The sequence below is a fragment of the Tachypleus tridentatus genome, chromosome 7 (genome assembly GCF_004210375.1).
Source record: "Tachypleus tridentatus isolate NWPU-2018 chromosome 7, ASM421037v1, whole genome shotgun sequence".
NCBI lineage: Eukaryota > Metazoa > Arthropoda > Merostomata > Xiphosura > Limulidae > Tachypleus > Tachypleus tridentatus.
In genome coordinates, this window is record NC_134831.1 from 54620872 (window position 1) to 54631137 (window position 10266).

General features: G+C 33.2%; 1 protein-coding gene across 3 annotated transcripts in view; it reads right to left on the reverse strand.

Moving 5' to 3' along the window:
* The window catches only part of LOC143257998 (uncharacterized), a 29827-nt gene extending 20298 nt beyond the window's left edge, over positions 1 to 9529 (reverse strand). Inside the window, exon 1 of one of the 3 annotated variants that reach the window (XM_076517039.1) lies at positions 9406 to 9529. The gene's annotated coding sequence lies outside the window, so the exon portion shown is untranslated. Of the gene's footprint in view, positions 1 to 3287; positions 3310 to 9405 lie in introns of those variants that run through there. The other 2 variants (XM_076517040.1, XM_076517041.1) reach the window with 2 other exon arrangements.
* Positions 9530 to 10266: the final 737 nt, after the last annotated feature.

A 10266-nucleotide genomic window follows, 5' to 3' on the forward strand; every position in this document is an offset into this window, starting at 1 on the left:
ATCTGCTTTTGTTGTAGGCTATCTGTGCAAGCAAATGGAATTAGCGAGCTTTTCTCCAGACGCTAGATTCAAGTGCTGCCGGGTAGAAAACTGAACATTTCTTTTATCTTTGTTCCATAGTAGATAAGAATTGGAATCGTGGTTAAAAGCAAAACAAGTCCATCAACCGCTTCAGACTAGAATAAGAAAAATCATGATTTTCTAAAGTTTTAGAAGACAAAACAAACTTTCATGCTTCAGAGAAAAGCATATTGTTATGGCATAAATAGCTGTTTTTAATACAATATCCCCCCCCAACGACATGGTGGTATGTCTGCTGACTTAAAACACTAGAAACCGGACTTTGTTACCTATTGTGGGCAGATCACAGATAATCCATTATGTACCTTTGTGCTTAATTTCAAACAAACAGTTTAAATATATATATCCACACTGAATTTTCGACTTCAACAAACTATCGTCTACTAAATATTGTTCTATATTTTTTGCCAATTTTATGTACACAAAAGTTAGGATTTTGCATTTTCTTGTATCTATATAAATCTTAATAATCTGTACATTTATAATTTTTCATGTTTATTTCCGTACTGATTTGGGTGTGGTCTAGTATTTAGCGTGCCAGGACTATACATTCGAGGGTTCATGGTTCAAAGCCGTGAGCACGATATAAGACTGACGTAAAAAAATAAAACAACCTCACTGACTAGGTGGGTTAAGGCGTGCTACTCGTAATCGGAGGGTCGCGGGTTTGCAACTCTTGAGCTACTATTTTACCAACGAATAGTGGGATTGACCGTCACATTATAACGCCCCCACGGCTAAAAAGACGAACATGTTTGGTGCGACAGTATAATTTTGATTATGGAGAAACCAGCCAATTAGCAGCGTTTACGTCTACTCTTGTTTTTTTGTTTTTTTAAATTTCACGCAAAGCTACTCGAAGGCTATGTGCGCTAGCCGTCCCTAATTTAGCAGTGTACGACTAGAGGGAAGGCTAGCGCACATAGCCTTCGAGTAGCTTTGCGTGAAATTTAAAAAACCAAAAAAACAAGAGTAGACGTAAACGCTGCTAATTGGCTGGTTTCTCCATAATCAAAATTAGGAAAGGCTATGCTCAGAAAACTTTTTGTGTAGGTTTGCACGAAATTTCTGACAAAACCAAACATTCACCATACTGAGCGAATTAACCACAAAATAATTCCAAGCTTCTTGTACAGATTCGTATGTTTTAGTATATTGTTCTGGGTTTAGCCTAATAGTTAGCGTGAATTACTGCATAACTAAACCTTCACGATTCGAGCATTCGTACACTGCTTAACGGACTGTACAATTTCATCTGTTAAGGAAGTTACAAACATGATAATAAAATGCACTGTTTGGTTAGGGTTAGCCGTGTTGGTCTGTGGATGATGCACTGCTTGGTTAGGGTTAGCCGTGTTGGTCTGTGGATGATGCACTGTTTGGTTAGGGTTAGTCGTGTTGGTCTGTGGATGATGCTCTTTAGTTGATCTTCTTCCGATCATTAAATCTTGGACTTTTTGACCTAATTCCTTAGTACTATGTAGTACAAGATACTGTTCGAGCTATAAATGACAAATTTTAACGAGTTAAATAATTAAAAATTACGGTAACCAAATAATGCCAGAAAATGTTACCTAACATATTTTTAAAATATTTTCCATAAACTTCTGCTATTCGTATTATTTTCATACGCAGGTTTAATGTTAATTTTGTTAACATTTTGTTAATAGTCTCATGTTATTTTGTAGTGTGACTCCAAGAACCAGTACAGGATTTTCCTGCAGTATACCTGTTACTAGAGATGTTACGAGTTCAACTCATTAACAGGCACAGATTACATTCTCTAGATATTATGTATAAAACACATAATAATATCTAAATTTTAAGAACAAGAATTTAAACGAAAGGGAGAACGGGACACCTTGTGATGGCACGAGACTATGAGGATTACTACTCAAGAGTGCACGGATAAATGAAATATTAATACTAAATAATACGCTAAAGGAGGTATTTTGTGCACACTGACAAATTTATAAATGGTGGTATTTTGGTATGGAGTACTGCATTACTTAAGGCAGAAGTTTTGTAATGATGCATTGGGGCATAACAGTGCTTTAGTACGAAGTGAAGTTAAATAAAGAAACAAATCCTTATCAAACAGTACAACATTACAGTGGTACTGTGACGTGAAAGATACTTACATTATAGTATAAAGTCCGAATACCTTTCAGACATATGAATTAACAAAGAAAGAACACGTGGCCGATTAACAAGGTTTGAGCTGATAATTTTAGAGTTAATTCATCTTAGGCTAGCTACTCTGTCTACAGCAGGAAATCGAACTTTAAATTTTAGCATCGTAAATCTGCAGATGTACCGCTGCACTATCGGAAGGTCACATTCATATGGATTGAATATATGTGGTGATAAAATTATGCGATGACTTCTAAAGAGGGACTGGGAGTAGAATAAGTTGTGTTTTTTATAATAATGTGTGAGATAGGACTTTTATTTATTTTTTGGCATGTTAAATTCTTAAATGAGCTTTTGATATGACCAAGTTTTTTTGAATAAAAATGATTAGATGTCTTAATTGAACGAAAGCTTTATTCTTTTAGTGGTGTTTTTATTTTGGTAAAATGCAAAAAGAGTGATGAAAAATCTACAACTGTGAAATGCACCCTTTTTATATAACAATTGTATGAAAGCTTCTGAAAGAACAAATGGCAAGTTTCATATGGAGACAGGTAGGGTGATGTTGACTTATTACATTATTTTCAAAGATTGATGGTTTACAGCTTTTGATAGTTCTTTAATTTAACAGATTTTAGTTTACTCTCAGAGCGAACTGAACTCAATTTCATTAATCCTGGATATTTAATTATATCATTCTCGGATAATAATTCTTTGACTTTTTTTTACAAAGTATTTTCACCACAAGGATTTTATTTTCACTTTGATTTTTTCAACGTAAGCATTTTTACTATATTATGCATTGATTCAACGACAAATTATGTTTCAGTTTTCTGGAAGTGATTCTAAATGTTTTTGAATTGTTTCTTGGCCTCATGGCAGTTTTTGGTGAAGAAAGAATTACATTTATATCAAACAGCTGCATGTTTTATCTTTATGCACTCTCATAAATAAAAGACAACTAAGTAAGAAACGTAGCCTACATAACAGACTAAAACTATATAATTTTACCCCACCGAACAGCATATTATCAAAGTTACAGCAGAATTTTTTCCCGTTTTTATCGTACTTACACGAGTTCCAGGAGGCACTGACAACAACCGAGAGAACGACATGAACTTAATTTTCTCTCAGTTTTCCCCGTTTTATTAACTCGGAGACTCGCCACCAGGGAAACATTTATTACTTTTCTTCATGGCCATCAGGTTCTATTAATCGTTGTTCGGAGAAAAATAGCATAGCAGGAAAAACAACCCAAGCACGAGGACAGAAATACAAAATTTATGTTAAAACGTCAGTTTATTTAAAACGACAAGAACACGGAAACTTAATCTGCCGTTTTCAGTTAATGTTTTTTGTTGAAACCCATCTCTTCTGTTGAGCTCCAAGACTGAGACATGATGAAATTCTAAAATTGCTGTTGAAAGAGTAACATGTAGGAAATGAAGACCATATACTCAACCAATAGCAACTAAACAACTATTCTTCTTCAAATCAATCAGTTAAATGTTTTTATGCATTTTACTTTGGAAGTTCTCGTTATTAGATGTTTGATTCTTTTGCATCACTGAGCATCCACACTGATGTCAGTTACTTCCTTAACTTACTTAGTTTAGAGATTACAGTGAAAGAGAATATAAAACTTTTTATGTTGTTTTATTATTAAGCACAAAGCTTCACCACAAAGGACTATCTGTGCTCTGCCCACCACTGGTACCGAAACTTGGTTTCTACAGTATAAATCTGCAGAAATACAGCTGTGCCGCTGGGGAATTAATATTGTTGAATAATCTGTAGATTGAGTCTTAATGGGGCATTATGGGAGAGTTAATCAGTTGAATATTCAACATTATTACTATCTACGCTGTCAAAATCATCCTTGAAATATATAGCTCAAAATTAGTCAATCTGATATGAGTAATAACATGAAAAGAAATTTCACACGGAGTCCTGTAAAAAGAAAGGGTGTATCTGTACTGAAAAACTTTCATAACATATAATCTGTAATATTACTCGGTGTGGTATAGCGTGTTGATATAATTCTGTCACAGATGTGGTGTGCAGTTTTAATTGCATTGTTTAATTTCACCCAGGAGTCTTCACACAGAGCAGAAAGACAAATATGTAATTTACCTTGAAGCGTTTCACAGAGTGTAATTTTACTCGGGATATGTTATAAGGATATTGTGTGTAGTTTTACTCACGATATTCAAATAATTGTTTAGCTTCTACCAAGAGTGAATACCGGTGTGTAATGTGCAAATTTATTCGGGATTTGACATAAAAAAAAGTCTAAAACTTTTGTCAGATTCTTCAGAAACTTCCAAAGTTCCCTTTCAAAATTGAATGAAATTAGTGTGGTTAAAACGAAAATAAAAGAAATAAAAGAAAAATTATAGTTTGTTTAGTAATATAAATGAGAACAACTTTCATATGTGAATAACGCAACAAGTGCTTGGTTAAAGCTCACGGAGAGATGCTGCACGCTATCAACCCGGCATGGCCAGGTGGTTAGTGCACTCGTCTCGTAATCTGAGGGTCGCGGGCTTAAATCCCCGTCACACCAAACATGCTCGCTCTTTCAGCCGTGAGGGTGTTATAATGAGACGGTCAATTCCACTATTCGTTGGTAGAAAGGTAGTCCAACAGTTGACGGTGGGTGGTGATGACTAGCTGCCTTCCTTTTAGTCTTACAGTGCTAAATTAGGGATGGTTAGCGTAGATAGCCCTCGTGTAGCTTTGCGCGAAATTAAAAAAACAAATAAATAAGCATGATATCAATGTCATCATCTATTAAGAGCTTTTAGCTAAGAATGTTGTACATAATCCAACATGTTACGATTAAAACCCGAAAGAGCAGAGACTTATATTATGTACTGTACCCAGAGCTATAATGGACCTCGAGAAAAATGTACCTTTCGCCCCCATCTCTGAAATGTTTTTTTGAATAATTCTGCATAAGTAATTGAAGACATAGTTGATGTCTGGTTAAACGTCCTGTACGGATTTGATACATTCCGTACACATTTTATTACCATTTGTATGGGTTCTTAGGAAATGTCTCCGTCCTCTCCGCCACCTTTATAGACCTGAATATAGCTAATTTTTGCGGGCTTTTCGGATACTCAATGGTAAAGACGAGAACTTCTAATTCTAAAATTAATGTTGAATATCTGCGGTGGGTTGAGCACACATAGCTCATTGTATAACTTTGCGCTTAAGAACAAACAAACTTCTTGTGGTAATTTACTGAATAAACAACTAAGTTTCCAATTGCTCAACAAGTACTTGTACCTGTTGACTTCAGCGCCATGGATGATAACTCGTTCTATTATGTGTGCACAACGTGTCGCTTAGTAACGCAGAATAAAATATTAATTTCTTGGAGACGATTGTGCAAATTAAATCAGTATATGATACTGAAATAATTTTAAAACTTCAGGTTATTTCGAATTTTCGAAATAACAAGTTTCTAATTTTATTTGCAACTGAGTTTCATCTTTGGTTGGTATTTTAAGGAGTTAGAAAACTTAACAAACTATAATCTCAATAAAAGGGAAGTGCGAAGCCACAGAATATTTCATAAACATATTAGCCCCCCTTTAATGTAAAAGGACTGTCGTTCCATTGATTGTTAAAAATAGGGATACTCCTTATTAAAAAAACAACGACAAAAAATTAAAACGTACACACACTATTAAATAACTTATAAAGTACAATTACAGGGTAAAGTGTGATTCAATGTAAAAAGTAAAATTGTTGTCATATGCTACGCTAAGGTAAAATGTAATATAAAACAGTTCTTATCTGCTAAGGTAAAAAGAGTAACGTAAAATAGTTTCAAATAACCGTTTTAGTTGAAGTTTAGATTCACCAGTTCAGGCTTCACAGAATGATTCTCTTAAAGTTCTCCGGTGAAACAGCGACAAGTCTACGGATTCATAAAATTAAAATCCGGGTTTTGACTCTCCGCTGTGAATATAACAGATAGCTCAATGTGGCTTTGGTTTAAAACAAAATCTTTTATCAAATGTCGTAGTCAGAATGGGTGGTTCATACATTCCAAAAGTCTCTGACATAAGAAATTTTAGCCGTGGACTCAACAAACAGCCCGATGTCGCTTCGCTATAAAAAATCACAAACACACACACAAACACGAGGAATTTTAATGAAAAATAAAAGTTGCCGTTTTAACAGATGGTACATTTTTACCGAAACGAGAACGTAGTTATGAAATCTTTTGGAAATAATATATTTTATTTATAGATGTACGTTTTACTCTGAGCGACTGGTAGAAAAGTAAGATACAATATCAAGTTATGGTGGAAATTTACTATTAAAGAAGTAAAAATAACAAAGTTTTTTGTTTGTTGAAATTCGCGCAAAGTTTACGAAGGTTATGTGCAGCTTTGCGCGAATTTAAGAACAAACAAACAATCCTTTTAAATTTTAATACATCCTCCTTTGATGCTGGGAAGCTTCGCAGTACGAATAATAAATAACCATGTTGTTAGGTGTGTATTGTTTGCTTTGAAATCTCGATTAGGTTCACGAACAAAATAACTAATTCATGCAGCAGATACAAATTGTACGGTTGTTATATCTTTTATTTTACTTCTCTCCCGAGAAGCTGCACAAGAGATAAAACATAGTGTTTGCTTAAGGACAGACGAAGACATAACTATATTTACTAACAGTGAGCTTCCTTGTTAATTATTAATCATTTTTCAAGCTCTATAGTAACTTGCGTTCTGAAAGTAGTTCAGTGTATCTCTTGGGTTCTGAAAGTAGTTCAATGTATCTCTTGGGTTCTGAAAGTAGTTCAATGTATCTCTTGGGTTCTGAAAGTAGTTCAGTGTATCTCTTGCGTTCTGAAAGTTGTTTAGCGTATCACTATGTAACACTATAACATTCATATTTTCCTATGGTACTCTCCTGTTGCCATGATTGGTGTTCTTTTGCTTTCAGACATTCATGATTTACTTAATACCTCATGCCATTTCAAGTAACAAACATTTGTAAATTATATTTATTATAATGTTAATATAATTGAGAGGGATCGTACAAATAATGAGAAAGAGAAAACCCTCCATGTGAGCGCTTTTTTAACACAGACCTTATTACTCTCAAGACAAACAATAAATTGTTATAATAATAATAGGAAACATTTACAACTGGTGAAATCCATAAACACTGAATGTACTACACATCGACAAGATAAAAACAAACAAATTATAACGTACTGAGAAGTTTATATATTATATTCGTCACGATAGCTAAGTCTTGCTTTTTTGGTTGACACAAAAAATTTCTTTTTATTTTCAATTCGTTTCAGGCTTATATGTTTAGATTAAATCCGCCACAGGAACGAAACACTACAAGACGTACAACCTTTTGGATCAAGAAAGATTAGTTTGGTGTCAGTTTTAATACACGAATTGTTTCAGTTATACGTAACTGATTACAATAAAAAAAGTAACGTCGTTACTTACGTAACACAAATCCCTGTCAAACTATATAACTTGTATTAAACTTTAAGGTCACAAATAAGGGCAACTGATGGCTAGGAACAATGAAAAGACAAAATGTTTCACGAATTTTTTACATGGTTAAAGATCTCAAACCACTTTATTCATACACGTTTTAAAATATATTAATTGTTTTTTGATAATCGCAGAACACGTTTCTTTTGCTTTACATTCTAATCAAACCAGTGCTAGAAGTACACATATTGTTGAGATGCTAATATTTACTTCCATGTTTATCTACATTGTTCAGCGTAAATTTTAAACTAAATTGCTTTATTATTCCATATTTTGCAATGCATCTTATTCATTGATGTCCAAGATGGTTATAAAAAATAAAATGTTTTTTTTTGGAACTTACTGATATCGAGGAAGTTAGATTTAATTTCGTTTTTTATAAAAATATAACAAAATCACTGCACACGACTATTTGTGGTATCGATTTTTTTATGTGAGAAATTACGATTAGTTCAATAAAATTATGTTTGAGATTAATACTTTTTCATTTATCTAAGAAAAGTATATCATTTTATTAGTTCGTACTCTGTGAAAAATTATAAAAACTCACAAGTTTTTTAAACCATTGAACTTTTAATAAACGAACTTAAATGAAGAAAGTCATGAGTTATCTCACTTGAGTAACCTGTCGTGAATTAGTTTAACTAAATACACCGTAAATGAATAGTTTACGAATTACATAGACATGTCACGGACCAATTTAACAAAATATGTAATAACTAGTTTAACAAATAAGATGTGAATCGTCCTAACTGGATTTATCGTGCGAGTTTAATCAGAGACTTTAAGAACCAGCTGAACGGAATGATTGTTTGGTTAATACATACATCATGAACCATCTCAACTTAGTACTTCTGCGGTGCAGCCCAAATGAGCACGTCACGAACTAGATAAATGAATATTTGAGTAAACTAGTTTAATGTGTCATAATCAAACCTAACTTGGTGTATTGTGAGCTCATGTGCCAATTAAAAACAAATAATTTATAAATGGTTTAAATGAATTTGACACGAACCAGTTAGTTGAATGTGGCACGAACAAGCTTAAATAAACATAACATGAACCAGCTCAACTGATAAAGTCATGAACCAATTGAATGAGTATTTCATGAATCATCTTAACTAGGTATGTCAGGAACCATCTTAAGTGAATATTATGAATCAGCTTAACGAAATATGTACAATGACATCTTAACTAAATACCTCTTGAACCAATTCAACAAAACATGTTATGAATGAGTTTAAGTAAATATTTCATGAAATAGCCTAACTGAATATGTGCAAATTGTTTTTTTATGCACTGACATTTATGGTTCTTGTAATTTCTTATATTTCTAATGTTAGGTTTGGTGAGAAATATCTAATTGATAAAATATAATGTTCCAGTTTTGTTGAAAACTTAAATTTAAGAGAACAATCATGATCACTGGTCCAAATAGGAGTGAAAAGAAACAAAATCAAAACTTAAACTTTTAGTCCTATAAAACTTAATATTTTCTAAAGTTATCAAAGTTTTACAGAGCATGTGAAAGAAACGTTTCAAGTATGCAGAAGAAAACAGCGTCTTACATTTGTTTTCGCAATTATAATTCCTTTAACCTATTTCAGATCTAACATATCTGGAGTCAAAGTCGAAAATGGTAACTTACCAAAGAGCTTTACCTCAAGTGTGATGGATCCGAAGTTAGCTGCAGCGTGGAATCAGATGCGAAATAGTCAGGACATAATCTTAGATTCTTATATTGTAGGTGGGGAGTGGCTGTGACGTCATTAGGACGTAGTCCGCCCGCGATGATGGAATTCATAGGTGGATTTTCTGTTTATCTTTGCGCACGTCAACAAGACTCGTTGGGACGACTGCAATGTTGCTCTAAGTATGCTTTAATTTTAGTTACTTTAAGGTCAGTGTTTAATGACAACGTTAACTATGCTCATTACCGTTTTATATATCATTATCATTATTACAGAATTATGAGGAAACACTTCTGGTGAAGATAGGTGAGAAAATTATTACATTCTACAGGCCTTACAGTAATTAAACTATATCACAGTTAATTTTATCATACAAATTACTTTCAAAAGTAAAAGGCGAATCTTTTAAAAGTGAAAAAAAAACACAAAACTGACCACTGTTTAGATTTCATAACTTTTAATTTTTTTCCTTATTTGGATCTTACTCCCCCATAATTTAATTACGTTATTACTACTCTTACACCATTGGTCGGTTCCCATTTAGTGCAATGAAGATAGATTACTGCATTGCTCATCAAAACAGAGCTGGTGATTTAACATAAGAAACATAGTTACATAAGAAATTATTGGTAAGCTTTATGTCGGACATGCTATATAAATTTGTATATAATCAGTAATTTATACGAGAAGATGTAGGAACACGTACTTATGTTTTCTGTCCGCCGAAAAAGAAATACTTATATTGATGTAAATAAGTACTAAAAGTGAAAAGACAGAAAACTACTGTTAGATTAAGCAAAATCATGTCTTTATACACA